The following is a 16,286-nucleotide window of genomic DNA, read 5'->3' as shown; positions in this document are numbered from 1 at the left end:
CCTTTGCTTTCATTTTCTTTAACTGCATGCCCCATTATGTTTTTCTTACAACTTAGTTTAGCAAATAACATCAAAGGTCCTCATTAAAGACAAACATAGTAGCACAATTTGTTAAAGCATCCAGCTTGGTCATTATTAATATATGAGGTTGTATTAGAAATTAAGCATTAGGGTTATTGCTTTAGGACTTTTCTTACCAATTTTCATCTTGTTTGGCGTCAGATTCAACATTATTCTCTAACATTTGTCTCATTGTTCTAGTATAACTAGCTTCCATGTTTGAGTTGTCATAGCGACAGCACAATCTGTCACCGGGCTAGATTTTTAATGCACACAGAACACACTGACATCTTTAGCTCACGCACACATTTTATGGTAATGATATTACGAAATGTAATTAATGGTCCAATCAGTCCAGCTTCAAATGTATTCATATATGTTGCAGCCGCGTTAGCTGTGCGCAAAGAATCATAAACTGGTCTGAAATTGTTTTGTGTAAAGCTAATGTAATATATTTTGGTATGTATCTTGTCTACTTTTAAACTGACTTTTTTTTGTACATCATTTTTAGTTGCCTCCTTATTATGCTTTCGCACTTTTTTGAAAATTAATAATAGATGTTAGGAGTAACCAAATAGCAAGCGCATTGTCATCATGTACGGGGAAATGTCCTAATATTACAGTTGAATGTTCAAGTATCTAATATGTACGTTTCTGCATATGTTATGTAAATATTTGTCATTATAATCATATACAACTGGTACAGTACATAATGAAGCAAAACGACCTGGACCTGGATCTAGATCCTGGACCATAGTGCTACAAGAAATTGCACATGAATGCACAGAACTAAATAAGAATGCACACATGCACACTTTTGCAGACAGCCATGGGCAGTACAGTTATTACGGTACTAAAAACAGGACAATAGCAGAAGTAAACACAAGTTCAGTTGTCAATGTAACAGGTTGTGCATAAGATCAAGCACAATCATTAAATGTAAATATAGCATACTGTGACACAGGATTCAGTAGAAGGTTGAAGTGGTTCATAGTTTCCGCAAAAAAACTATAGCATGTTAAGAGATTCATAAGTTTTTAGACAATTTAATGTTGTCTAAAAACAAATATAATGTTGGCTTGCACAAATTCAGAGGTTGTTTTTTGTTTGTGTTTTGTGCCCAAAAGAAAGCTTGTATCACATCACAGTAAACACTATAAACTGTGCTATTAAAAAAAAAAAAAAAACTTCTTAGTCATTTTGTTTTTTACATGTTACTTACTCAGATGCTTCATCTTAAGATTTGATTAGCAATCTAATAATAATAAAAATGTGTGTAAATATTTTTGGTTGTGGTAAAATCGGTACTTAATGACCATAAAACAACAATATACACAGCGTTTAATTTTTCTTTTTTTAATAAAAATATTTGCTTGAGACAAATCCAATAAACTTTAGTGCTGTTAAATCAGAAATCGACTCACCACAGCCAGGTAGAAAGTAAAGTAGTAATAATTTGACAATTTATTTTATATACCATTTTCAGTCTCATGATCAGTTTACCTACACTAATTACTTTAAAAAAAGTTTTAATTATACAATGTGTGTATATATAATACAGTATGTGATAGTCACTGTAAAGTAAAAAAAAAAACAAGAAACAAGGCAGGTCGTAAAAACAAACAAAAAACCTCTCATTTTTATATGCAAAGAAAGCTTGATAAATAGAGCAAACAAAATATTGTCATATTGTGGAAGAAAACATAAGAATTCAGTTTCACATTGTTTTTAAGTGCTAAACATGAATCCCATTTAAAGGAAAATGCCTTGCCGTTTGCTCATGCTGATCTATTAAACAGTAACATTGTTGGCCATAATAATTCAGGGTAGCAGACCACAAAGATCAAAACACTATAGATGGCAAGGTTGTAAAATAAATGTTCTACATTGTGGCTGCAGTCCAGCAGTATAGCTTCCTCAGGTGTTCAGGTGGGGTAGGTGAGATAAACCAGTGGTGAACCTTGAACCAAGGATGGAGTGATCAGGGGTCACTCAGTGCATTGCAGCTCACATATGGGAGTGGTGCAAATTGCTATAGCTGTGTTTAACGTACAGTTAGTCTGGAATGTTGTAACAAAACTGGGGTGTAGTGTGTTACAGGTGCTCGTAATGCAAATTTCAGATAAAATCTTTTTAAATTCTTTGTTTTCTACTCGTCTTTTCCTTTATTTCTCAGTATTATATGAAGCCAATGATTTTGTTCTAAATTAAAAGTAGGAAATGTGTGACTGCCAGCATTCTACAGGTTAAGAATTTACTCAAGGATTTTTGACCTTGTTGCTTAAAGCAGTTAAAACTCAACAAATATACAGAGGATTTTTGGACAGATCTTTGCCAACAAAGCACTTCGGAGAGATTAAAGATGGAATTTTTAAATACAGACTGTTAGTGTAAAGTAACCTTAAATTTCTAAAATACTAAAATAACTACTGTACATTGTGGTGATCTAACATTCAAAGATTTTCTCACGGGATCTGAAGACATGTCATATGTTTGTTTATTTGTAAAGCCTAAACTTATGCACGTTTTGTTAGACATTACAGTCCTTTAATAACGAATAACTGTCCAGGCTAAAGTTGCACTAATTTTGGACCACTGTTGCTGACTCAGATTCTTTAGCTGGGAGTTGAGATTAGTGGTTTTGGAACTTATGTCACAGGCCCGTCTGCGTCCACGCTACAGTATATGTCTACAAGGCACGTACTGTAGGAGGACGGCACAGGAAGTCAAGACTCATGGGACAGCTCTAAATTAGGTAGTTGCAATGGAAAATGTAAATGCTAATCAACAGAAGAAGAAAAAATTCTTATTACATGATGCTGACTTTGGGGAATGTTTCTGTACTTTATTAATCCCATAGTAAAGTTTATAATGTTACAGGAGCTTCATGTGATCTGACAGAACATTCTCACAGTGTGTAGACTTTAGGAGTATTATGGAAATCAACTGGCAAAAAGGTAAATCCAGGAAATCTATTCAAGCAGATGGTCTCAAATGATAGATTTCTTGTAACACACTTGACAGGTGCAGACTTACTACAAAAGATGTATGTTTTTGTGTCTCTCTCCCTCTCCCCCCGCCCCTTTTTTTTTACACCACATACACCGAATAATGTGTTTGTGTGCTTTTTCATAATTATTTGATTCAGTCTGATAGTTTCTGTCTTTGGAGTGGCATGCTGCTCTTTATTTTCGAAACTTAACTTAAGAGAAATGATCCAAGTTCCCTTCACCTTGGAATTTAAACAAAAAATATGTTTTAGTTATGTAATATATTGTTTTAAAAGATGAAACTCCTGTAAGTATCTTTTATATCTGTTGTCTTTACAACAGTGATAACAGTTGAGATTATCTGTTCCCCCAGCCCCCTTCTCTTTTCCTGAATTCTTTAATGGCCCTTTTCCTTTAATGGAAAACCAGCCTGGTTTGATCACCAAAGACGTTCTGTTGTTGCAGGGAAATGCACGATTTCAAACTGCACACCAAATCACTTCCACCTAATAAGAATTCGGCTAGGAGTTAATGACACATCCCTCGTATAGTCCTGACCTCATTCTAAGCCATTTCCAGGTTTGGGACATTAATTGAGTTCCTTGGAGTGCATTGTCTTAGACGTAAAGCAGTCTGATCATGGGTCCAGTATACTGGGAGAACTTTCTGTCTTGACGGTATCCAAGCGCTAGTGAAACTTTGAGATAAGTGTATCAGAGTGGCAGGAGCTGTGAGAATTTGGGCCATTTCTCCTAGCAGAATGAGCACAGAAATGTTGAGCAGAAGCGGCTTATTGGAGTGAACGGTTTCATAGCACTTTCCTGGTTTAACATCTGGGTCACTGGTTTAAAGTAGGGGTTCTTAAAGATTTGGTGGTCAGAAACTCCTCATGTATTGATTACAGTCTTCAAATATGTACAGTTGACTTTATTGGAACCCTATAGTTTTTACAGACAGAACACATTCGATAACATGGACTTTATTTTAGAAGTTTGATTGTTTTTACATCATTAAAGAGGTTTATAAGAATATAATGATGGATTATTTGGTTATGTTTCTTAAAACATGCTTTGAGACACCCTTTCCATGTTTTGAGGAACACTTTCCAGTCTTATCTCAGTCAACTACAAGTCTAGCCTGTGAGTGATTACTCCAGATATTAAATGAGACAATAACCCTAATAACTTAATAATAATGGACAGTTAATCATCAGTAATTGGATCATACTGAAAATCAAGAAAAGAGAAAATTGCTGCATTTATCTTTTCCAAAAGTCTGAGGTCCTGCCATTATTTGTGAACTTGTAGACTATTAAAATTTAAAGCTCAATTTTCATTTCATGATTCTCGATCAATGCCGTTTGATTCCGCTTTGAAAAAGTATCCCAGAATCTCTAAGATTTGCTAATGTATGATCAGGTCTGATGTGTTTTTTTTTCATCATAAAATAAAGGAAATGGCAATGGAAAGAAAACACTTTTGAAGCATCATACACAGGCATTGCTTTGTTTTGTCAATTACGTTGATTAATTGCAACTCTGGTGCCAGTTGAATAATTGAGTCTGTCGCTGTTTTCCGCTGTCTTGGTTCTGCAGTGTTTAACACGGTCTCGGCTGTACACTGTCACTTTGACATATGCATCTGTCTCGCCCGTAAGGAGTGGATGGTGAGACCATAGACGTAGAAGAAGAAGCTGGGCAGGATCTACTCTGTGTAAGCATCTGTGTGGTTATGTTCCCAGTGCATACACTGATTGCTTGTATTGTACTGAAATAAGTGTTTTGGGAAGCAATCCGTACAATCTGCTGTCATGTTATTTCCTAATTCTTACTTACTATCACAAGGGGCTGGAATGACAAGTCCATGCAGGAAAGTTAAACACACATCTCATTTTTGTAGTGCCGTAATTGAAGATGTTAATGATTAATTGTTAATCAGTTAATTGGAATATTTACTTTACTGAGAAAATATGTAATAACCGATAAGGCTTGTTTTGAATGCAGTGTTGACCTTGACAACCCTGCTATAATTTAATGTTAGCTTAGCTTTCCTTACTAGCCAGGCTCATTATACGTGCGCTAATTACTTAATTGATTGTTTAATGTCAAGTCTCACAAATGTATAAAAAGTATCAGGACTTGATGATTTTTGCTTAAATATATGATTCTGAATTATATATTTTTTTATTGAGATTAGAAGAATATTTTTTAACCAAGGCTCAGTTTGTAGCTTTGTTTATTAAATTTCTTGCGTTACTGGAACAGAATGTGGTAGCTACATGTTCCTACCTGATGTCTGTGTTATGACTGCTTGTCTCTCGTTAGAATTACTGACCTTCCAGCATATTTGCACCGCAGCATTCTGTTGTGTAGTATAAATCTGTAATCGTACTAGGGTCCCAAGAGCACTGTCTTTTTCCTAAAGCTGAAAGCAAACTATCAATGTTAACAGCTGGTTAAATAATTAACTTGATAAATACGATCTTGATTAATGTGCGTCACTGCCAAGTTTTAAGTGAGGTGTCTGTGTGTGTGTGCGCGCACGTGTGTGACTTTATGACTTCATATCTATTTGTTTTATATATTTAAGTGTAGTTTGTTTAGTAATTGTGGACTTAAAATTCGTTATTTACCTATTATTAACCTGTTATTATAATAACTGTTTACTTAATCATTTGTTTAGGGGGGAAAATAATGTTCCTTCTCTCTATAAACAGCGGTTTGGGTCATTTATCGAATTCATACAAAGTTATGCCTTGCAATGAACCTTAAAACCTTACAATGTCGCTTCTCCCTTTTTTCTTCTGTAGATTCAGTTGAAATCATGTTGTGCAGTCACAGAGGAAGAGGGGAAGTAGTGACACTATTTTGTCACCTTGCTTGTCTGGGTGCAAATGCAAAATGGACAACATTTTTGAATTTTGAATTGAATTTTATTGAGAAGCTAACTGAAATTGTGACTGTAATCTGATTATTTATTTATTTATTCATTTATTCATTCATTCATTCATTCATTTATTTTGTGCATTTACACAGGTGTAAATGTATTGCTTTCCAAAATAAATTGCTTCTCGAATGCAAGACTGAATTTTTGTGAAATTAAAATGTTTAATTGCTGCCAGTAAGAGTGCAACGTTCTTGGCATGCTTACCTGCTTGCATGTGCGTGTATGTGTGCGTTTGCTTGCATCATTCTTTTGTCAAGCAAGGATAATAATCTGGACTTTGGTACTTCCCCATTATGTGTCTGTGGCAACAGTAGAATGAGGAAGAGAGGACAATCTCATCCATGGTTATTTGTCTTTCACACACTCATGTCTCAGTTCAGGGGCTGTGCTCTGGCTTCTTTGGTAGTATCGCTAAAATAGTAGCATGCTGAAAGAGATAACAATAACAATAAGACAGTGATTGTGTGTTAGTACAGTTTTTTTTCTTTTTTTTTTAACTACAACTGCATGAAGCCATTTGTTTACAACAAACGTTTATATTGTTAAGGCTATAAACTTTTAGTTTAAAGCTTAGTAGTCAGCAGTTAAAGTCATTGCTTACAGGATGGGGAAGGACTGCTACAATCATGTACAATCATCGCTATATTAATTCAACAATAGGCGTAAGACTTCTTGAAAGAAAGTGTTTTTTAAGCTTCATTCATGCACTGGAGTGGTCGCAGAAAGAAAAATAATAAATTTTGAAACCAAATTTTACTACATCGAGCACTTCAAATGCTTCAGTTCACAATTTCTTGGGGAATTAGTACACACAAGTTGTCAAGACCTTCGTAATCCGTTATGCTGTTCTTTCTAATAACAATACCTTGACTAGCAAGGGTGGGACATGTGTGTCCATACTGCATCCCCAAACTGAAATAAAACTTAGTGACTGCTTATACATAATACCATGAAAAGTAACAAATAAATGAGTCACTGTTTTTATAGGATCTTTATACTCTCCATCTATTAAACAAATGTACTCTGACAAGATTGAATGTCTCTGAAAATTAAAATTGAAGCACTCATTGAAACGCGCCTGTAGTATTTATTTATTTCTGTACGACACTGCGGAGTCTACCTCAGTGGTAAAGTTAAGTACTTCATCAGAGCAACGCCTGTTCTTTTTGTTCTGTTTGAATTTTTATTGTAAGATTTATTTTTAAATTATAGGGATGTGAATTACCAGTCACCCAATACGATATCTCGATTGGGGATATGATATTCGATTTATATTGTGATTCTTTCTGTACGTATCAGGATTTTATAAATATCATGATTTTTTTTTTTTTTCAATTTTAAAAGCTTGAAACTTTAGAAACAGTTGTCATAACTTAAAATGCTTTATACCTTAGCTTTATTCAATAACTTCACAGCTTAATTAAAAATGAGGAATAGAATTAAAATGTAGCCCATTACTTATTGGGCATTAATCATTAGTTTTCTTACTTGCGCACAATAAGTTTAAATACAACTTTCTGTTCGAAATTTAACTTAAAATAATGAAAGAAAATCCGAACCGCGTGATGTTAGCTGACAGCATCTTTTCGAACTGCTTGCTCACGCACCGTTAGGGGCGGAGTAACACACCCGGAGGAAAGCGCTAACCGCTCCTTCCGAGGGGCGCGAGCTCACAGATGCCCCTTATTGGCTGTAGAGCCGTGATTAATGTGGGAGCACAAAGTACCTCTCATCCCTCCCCTCTGCTCAGCCAATCAGCTCTCTCTAGACCTCCAGCTGTGAGAGGTAACAGCATTACCCGGGGATCGAACCAGTGATCTCCGGATGATGGGGCGAGCACTTTACCCTTGCACCACTCGGAGGCCCCACAAAATCATCTGCCATAATTCAAACTCAAAAACAAATTCATAAAACAAACTCATAAAATAATGAGATGCTAGTGTGTGAGTGGTTTGTGCATGCAGACAAACGGTGACCTTTTGTCACCTCAAATGCTTCCAAAGTCTTGAGTGAGCATAGTGCAGGCAGCTTTTTATGAGTGTGTGCAGCTTCTAATGTGGGGTCATGTGTCTTCTAATGCATTTGTTTTGAGACATGTAAGCTTGTGTAATGAGTGGGTTTGAGACTAATTCGCTGAGTTTGAACAAAATGCCGAATTTTTTAATAATTTTTTATTTATTTATTTATTTTTTAAATGCGTGTTTCTGTTCTAATCACTCAAACACTCGACACAAACACAATTCTGTCCAACGTGATCGGTCACAGCTGATCAAACTAAAAAACAGCCACTTCTGGTTCTGACTCATCGACCGGTGCATTTCTGTTATAAATGTAATAAATCGTTTAAAAACCAGTTTTGGAGTCAGTGTGATGATGCATGAATCGGCACACAAAAGAATCACTATTTGTAACTGAACTGATTTCCCCCTCCCATTTCTACTGTTTTAATTAATTTGCTGAACAACTGAAAGAGTTTTTTCAAAGACAGAGCTATTAAAATTTTATATATTTGTTTTTACAATTTTAATTTTCATGTTTTGCAGCATGATTTAAATAGAAAAAAGAAAACCTGTCTTTGCATTTTATTTAGATCACTGTTTAATACTACAGGGCTTGTGACGTTTCTCACATGGCTTTGACTTACAACTGAACACTTGGACCAATTTGTAGAACGTTAAGAACTGGAATATATATATATATATATATATATATATAGTACTACAATTTCACATAAATTAGCACATTTTTTTAATAATTATTTTTTATTTTCATGTTGTCCACAACCTAAAAATAAATTTTTTCTTTACAAAAATTATTCAGACAATATCTTGCACAATGATGGTTTCTTAATCCTGTTTTCTTTCCATCTAAAGGTGATTTTAAGGCTTTTTTGTGTGCTAAAGCCACTGATTTAATTTCATGCTACTTTCGAAGTAACAAAAGTCTACTGTCTCTGTTGCAGCCGGCAGTGATTTAACCTCCAATCCGACCCGTCAGTCCCCATCTGAATGGACTAAGCAAGCATTTAAAGAGATGGCTGCAGTTAAAAATGATCCATACAAACAACTCAGAATTGAAAAACAACTGCAAATTAAAATAAATCCAAATCATTGCTTCAGTAGAAAGGATTTTATTTTTGTTTGTGGTGAATTATGCAGCAGATTACTAGGAACATTTATTGCATAAGCTGTGCTAAAATTTCCTTATGAAGGTGAAATAATGCTGAAAAGAAATGTGAAAATGAGGCTTTGTTTATTCGTGATTTAATAAATAAGAAGAATTATTTTTTAAGCTAGACCAGTGGGCAGGTTTGAATCTCCAGTGTGCTGTCTGGTCCAATGTGTTTGTTGCCCAGAAAATAATAATCAGACAAGCCCAAAATAAAGGGACGAATAATGTATTGTTATACGTATGGCAAGCTAGCTCATTGCATTACATCAGGAATAACACAATGGGCTACACTGTTATGGGAAATCAGTCATGCTGGGCAGGTGCGATGTGGTCTGATGCAAAACAGAGAACCATTACCACACTCAAGTGGATCATTTCGCTATAACGGTACATCCTGGAGTGTGTTATTCCTCTTATACCATGCAATTTGCTCACAATCACTTTTTTTATTATTAACAATTTACATGAGAAGCCTTAGTCTGCTGCAAACGCCTTATATTTAAAAAGCCAAATAAACTGAAAACTTAGCCATATCAACAGTTACTCTTTTGTTTGTTGAATAATTGTTTACGGTGTATTATTAGGTGTGTCACAGTGGCCTGTATGTTCCAGGGTTGGGTATGTGAATCACACATAAAGTCTGTGTGCATGGAGTTTGCATGTTTTTCTCTAAGTGTCGTAGTTTCCTCCCACTGTCTAATGTGGTATAAGCTGATTGATATTTCCAAGTGTGTGCGCGTCTGTGCGTGTGCGCTTTGCAATGGATTTTAAGATGTACCCTGCCTTGTGCCCTACTTTCTCTGGGATATTTCCATCTATACCTAAGCAGTATAGATAATGGACGGATGGTTTGTTATTAAGCATAGATTATGTCACCATGGTTCACCATGTAAGTCCCTGAAAATTAACAGTTACTATAGATTTTTTTTGTCCACCAAAAAAATCTACTTTTTTCCCTAGTATAGATAATGGACGAATAGTTTGTTATTAAGTATAGATTATGTCACCTAGGTTCACCATTTAAGTCCCTGAAAATTAACAGTTACTATAGAAACTATAACCTCTTACACCCAGTGCCTTAATGTAAACATGTGATTTGATCGCCTGAACTACTGTCAGAGCTGGTTTGTAGTTTGGTCAGTGCTGTGAAATAAAAACAATGTTGTGATCATAGCGCATCACCTTGTTAAATGTTTTTAGAATATTTTGTCAGTGTTTCCATGTTTCTGGGCGTCCCTGATTCTAAAAAGGTATAATAAGTTAAATGTCAGTCTAATACAAAACTCTTCTATGGTCTCCTTCTTGTGCTATGTCTGTTAAGCTGATAAGTTGAGTTTGGGATTGGAGAATGGATGGACATAGGTGTTCAGGATACAATCTAAATCTGCTGTCCAAGAAAAGCCACCTGGATGTTGTCAAACATTCAACACTTTCTTTACTTCATCATTTCACTCAACATCAGTCAGATAAACTGTGTTAAATTTAATTATGAAAAACGACTAAATCTGATTGTCCTTGAGGCACTCGAGCAGGAAATGTTCCATGCAGACAGAGAGATGTGCTACAACCTTGTCCAATCGGGGAGCAGATAAAGCAGACAAATAGTGGCCTTGTTTATTCACACAGAATATATCGTTTAAGCGAACTGACCTTGCCTTGAACACATGCATTATGAACTGTATACTGATTCCCTTATTCAGTTTGGAAATCCACATTCTGTCTTAAATTGTACCACTGTGGTTAGTGAAATATGTAAGACACACCCACTTTGTGTCGTTGGTCTTATATGGCCTTGTTTTTGTTTTGCTGCAACATCCTTTTTGTGCTCACCCACCCTTGGGTGAAGTTAAACTTGTCTGTCGGTCAGTAAAGGGTTAAATTCATTGGCACACAAGACGAAGCTGCCTTATATGGATTTAGTACGCAGCAAAGAAAAGGGGGAGGGAATGACGGATGGGGGGCTATGTGACAGAATGGTGGGGAAGTCCATGAGAGAGAGAGAGAGAGAAAGGGGACATGGGGACTGCAGAATTAATTGCAGGAAAAAGGAGGAGTGTGAGAAAAGCGTAGTCTAGTGGAAAAGTAAAATATTTTGCAGGCGTAATGATTCCAGTTTCCAATTTTTTTTATTTTTTTTTATTTTTTATAATAATTGAATAAAGATATAGATTTACATAAACTTTTACATAAAGTGGGGTCTTGTAATCAAAGCAGGCGCACTCACGTGAGAACGCAGCAGCATAAAACATTATACAAGATGAAGGCTATAAAGGTGTATTGTATAGCAGCAGTTTGAAATGTGACATGTAATTAATCATGCTGCAGCCTTCCACTTTTTTCAGGTGTGTGTGTGTGTGTGTGTGTGTGTAAGAGAGAGAGAAACTTCGTTCGAACTTTGTTCGAATTCTAGTCTGTGTGTGAGAAAGTGAAATAATCTCTTGTCCCCAGGTTGTGGTTTGAATGTTGTCTTAGATGACGTACACTTGTTTGTTTTTTGTATGTTTTTTTTTTCCCTAGTGCACACATATACACAGAGATATTAGACCCGAATTGGATATTAAACAAATACGCAATATGATATTAGACATGAGCTTTGCGTTGTGGGTGAGGTAGGGGAGGGTGAGTTGACGACCTGTTCTCCATCAGGCTGATTAACTTTTACACGGATAAACAGGTTTTTTCTCAGTCTGCGCTTGTACCCTCCAGTGCAATTTGTCCTGTTGATGTGGCATTCATGTAGGCAGATTAAAAAATGTCGACCTGCGTGCGAACAAGGATCGGTATCATTTTTATCATCTGTACCATCGTTGTTTATTTCATTCCTAAATCATTTTTAAATACGCAGTCTGTTATGCCATGTGGTTTTCCATTGCTAATGGGGATTTACTCTTGAAAATAAGCTTTGTTTTTGTTTTGACAATGCTTAGTTTTGTCCTAACAATTTTTTTTAATGATGTTGCCACACTAAAACTTTTTCCACACCTTATACAAAAATGAGGAAGCAGCCTTGTGATTTGGTTTACAGTTAACAACAACAAGCAAAAATGGCTACAGAATAATGGACAAATCAGTACCATGGGCACGTGCTGTCTGCGTAGGTGGCATCATTTGCCTGACGGTTGATTGTCTTTAACTAGGTGGCTTCAATAACCTGCGTAAATGACTGATGACTTTTCAGAATCAGGAATGCACGGGTGTGGAAACGCGTACATACGTTACTGAATTCTCCTGCTTACTACATGCAGTCATTCCAATACAAGAGACCAATTCAAAATGTCGGTTATCAACATTGAACACTTACCTCATGGTCAGACATGAAGAGAAAATGCTGTTCAACTATTCACACATTAATAATTTACACTACCTGGCCAAAGAAAAAGTCACCGTTTTAGAAGGGGCTGCATCATAAAAAAAGAAAACAACTATGGAATTTTCCGAAATCTGTCCAGTGCATTATTACAATCTTGAAGGATCATGATAGTGTTAACGTCATGGAAGAAATGTGGTCAGAAAAAAAAATCACAAATGACTATGATCAGAGGTCATTTAAACATTTTTAAAGTTGCATCATTAAGAAAGAAAATCAACAGTAGAAATTACAGCTATGTTTAATAATAAAAGTAAGAGCATTTCCACATGCACTGTGTAACTAAAAATCACAGGATTTGGACCAAACAGCTGCGGGGTCATAAAGAAAACCATTTGTTAGTTAGATTAATCAGGGGAAAAAGCATCAGCTTGATAGGAAGCGTAAAGATTGCACAAAGGGAGATGTACATGTCCCATCATGCATAGTGCCCACTGTACAAGCCTCTGGAGGCAGTCATATGTTTTGGGGGTGCTTCAGTTGGACAGGTCTAGACTCAGCAATGTACCGAATGACCAGGTTATCATACTATTGGAGTTCCTGGAATATGCTTGTGCCATCAGGAAAGAAAGAGTTGGTCTGGGAGCATGAGGAGTAATTTTCACACACGATGGTAGCCACTGGTGGAAGTGTTGGGCTTAAATTGTTCTTTCGGTTTCCGAAGTTTGTGCGTCTCAACAATGTAACTTTTCCTACAGCAATACCTGCTGTATTGAAGTTTTATGTCATCAGCTGTCAACAATCGCTTAGTAATAACAGATGGACTTTTTTATCCCTTAGTCTGTTAATATACTGAACCACATTGTTTAAACTTTTTAGCCTCATCAGATCAACAAAAAACAGCAACAAGCTCAAAAAAATAAAAATTGACCTGAACACAATATTAGAGTTTTCTCTAATGTTCCTGGTGGCATAACCGATGAATTTAGGATTTGTCCACTGTTGCTAAAAAAAAAATTTACTTCTTTGGGAACTAAAAGAAAAGCCTGAAAAAAACTTAAGCCTGAAATGCACTGCACTAATGTTGCATGTGTCTGATAAAACTCATGCATGCGTGTGGCCATGACTTACTACATTTATCGTACTATTGTTTCCAGCAGCTTCCTTCCCTTCCGGATACTGAAAACTCCATCACAAAGTGATACGATCTCATTACTTGATTATAGATGCGTTTGTAGAAGACTTCTGTCACAATTTGTTGGGATACTGAAATATAAATTGAGGCCAGGGTAACTTTATTATAATGGTCAATTTAACCAGTTTGTGTGTTCAGACACTTGCCTTTCTTTGACTATCTTTTTCTGTTTCCTGAGCTTTTAGTGAAAATAAGAGATGACAAACGGGTGGAATCATCAATCAAAAATTTTGAGAGCAACTGAATGCAGTTTCAAATATACTTCTTCAATTACAGCTGTGTTTACATGGACAGACCTCCTTAGACTTTACATTAGACCTCCTTTAAATTTGTTGAAAAACACAAGATAGTTCAGACTGTGTTTTTAATGGGTGAGGAGGGTTTAAAAATATTTACTGCCAAGGAAATTGGACTGATCAGGCTTTTAAAAACACACTATATGGTGAAAGTTTGTGGACATCTGACTGTCAAGCTTGCATGTGTTTGCTGAACATCCCATTCTAGATTTATCAGAATCTTTGCTGTGGTAATATTCTCCATCTCTTTTTGGAAAGGCTTGGCACTGAATAATACAGCATGACTGTGAGGAGTTGTGCTCATTCATCCCAAGAGCATTAGTGAGATTATCTGCTGGTGTCGGCTGATGAGACTTTGAGGTGCAGTTGGTGTTCCAGTTAATTCCAAAGGTGTTCAGTCGGGTTATGGACAGGGTTCTGTGCAGAATACTCAAGTTCTCCCATTTAACCTTGGCACACCATGTCTTGCGCAGTGGCATTGTCATGCTGGAGCAGGTTTGGCTCCTTTTTGTTTTTTTGCTGGGAAATAAAATTATAATACTACACCCAACAAAGGCATTCTAGACAATTGGATATGTATACATAGTAAGTAATTATTACAATTAAAATAATTAATAATAAGTAATCATAAGTAATAAGGTTTCAGTTTAAACGCACACTAATAGGATGTGTTTACATGCTCAGAGATTTTAATCAGAATATACCTTTTTAGACATTACCAGAAAAACGTGCACCGAATTAACCTATTTATTCCTACAAAATCGGAATCAAGTGTTTACACTGACTAATATTTACCTATTGAACAGATTATCAAGGGTTTGCACCGCCCTTCTCATTCTGATCGGGCGGGATCAGGACAGACTGTTCCGACTGAGTTGTTTACATGATGCAGTTTTATTCCAGTTATTAGTGGAATATAAACTCGCCTTTAGTGACAACACTTTAAGGAAGAACCACATATGAGTGTGATGGTCAAACATTTTTCCAAATAATGTTGAGCTGTATAGATGAAGTTTGAATATATTTTAAAAATGTCATTTGCAAATAATAATAAAAAAAAAAAAATCTTGCATGTTTAAATCTGCTCTTTTGCATATGTATGATCTGCCTTATATTCTGGTTAGTGGATGGTCACAGTGTTGTTATGGTGATGAAGAGGTCTTGCTTGAGTTTGGTTGGCATGGCAACGTCAGGCACATGAGGTTGAAGCACCTCAATCTTTGTACATGCAAGTGGCTGAATCTCTCAGGTTAATTTAGTATTAGACGTTTTTTTCCACAGATTCAACAACCTGTACCCAACTACTTGTATGAAAATATATTTTATGTTTGCAATCTGAAAGCAGTTAAAAAATCTTAATATTAACAATTATTTTTAAGACAATTTTCCTGAGTTAGGGCTTGACTAATGTGGCTTCAACATGTTATACAATAATAGTGAGTTCAGTTAAAGCTACAGTTAACTCAATGTTTGTCATTAGATTTTTTTATAGAGCGTAAAAAATTGGAATTCCTATTTATATATTTTAATGCTTTGTTGATTTGCTTCTAATGGACAAAGGGCATTAGAATGCAATGTTGTTGGCTATGTGATTGAAATGCATGGTATATATAACCACTTTCACAAAGCTTCACAAATGTTCAACATGTGCACCGCCTGTAATAGGACACACATCAAGTAAGTAGTCCAGTTTCTGCTTATCTTGTATAACATTTTCTAGCGCCTCAATGATTCTCTGCTTGAGTTCCTCTGGGCTTGTAGGAAGAGGGGGGGATACAGACTAGTCCTTTCAGATAGCCCCATTGAAAAAAAAATCACAAGGTGTCAAGTCAGGTAAACATGGTGGCCATTTCAACAGGACATTGTCATTATCACTGGCACGCCTGATCCATCTCAGTCATTAAACTTAGTTTTTACACAATTTCTCAGTAAAATTCGGGGTCATTTGAGAGAGAATTGGCTATGTTGTTAGACTACGTAATTATGTCACATTTTTTGGACACGTCTACATCTACAAATTTGTAAAATCTCCAAAATTTTAGTTTGTTATAATCAAAAAATAAATAAATATATACAGAGATAAGTTCAGGCTTCTGGGGAAAATGTTAGACTGAAGATGTTTACCACAGTTTTCGCACAAGAACTTTGTGTGTGTGTTTTCTTAGGGTAAGTTAAATACTCCTAAGGCTCACTTTCACACTGTGAAGTTAATAGATTATAACAGCTTAGTGAGAAATACACTTCTGTGGAAGGACGAATAGAAAGAGTGCGAGAGACCTCAAGGCTAGCACAGACATGTCAGTGTCTCCACCTCTGTGTGTG

At 35.9% G+C, this 16,286-nt stretch overlaps 1 protein-coding gene across 1 annotated transcript in view; it reads left to right on the top strand.

Moving 5' to 3' along the window:
* Positions 1-16,286, top strand: part of prkar2aa (protein kinase, cAMP-dependent, regulatory, type II, alpha A) — a 33,576-nt gene that overhangs the window by 5,672 nt on the left and 11,618 nt on the right. The window lies entirely within an intron of this gene.

This window comes from Clarias gariepinus, chromosome 9, assembly GCF_024256425.1.
Source record: "Clarias gariepinus isolate MV-2021 ecotype Netherlands chromosome 9, CGAR_prim_01v2, whole genome shotgun sequence".
Taxonomy (NCBI): Eukaryota; Metazoa; Chordata; class Actinopteri; order Siluriformes; family Clariidae; genus Clarias; species Clarias gariepinus.
This window is presented reverse-complemented; position numbering and strand designations above follow the sequence as displayed.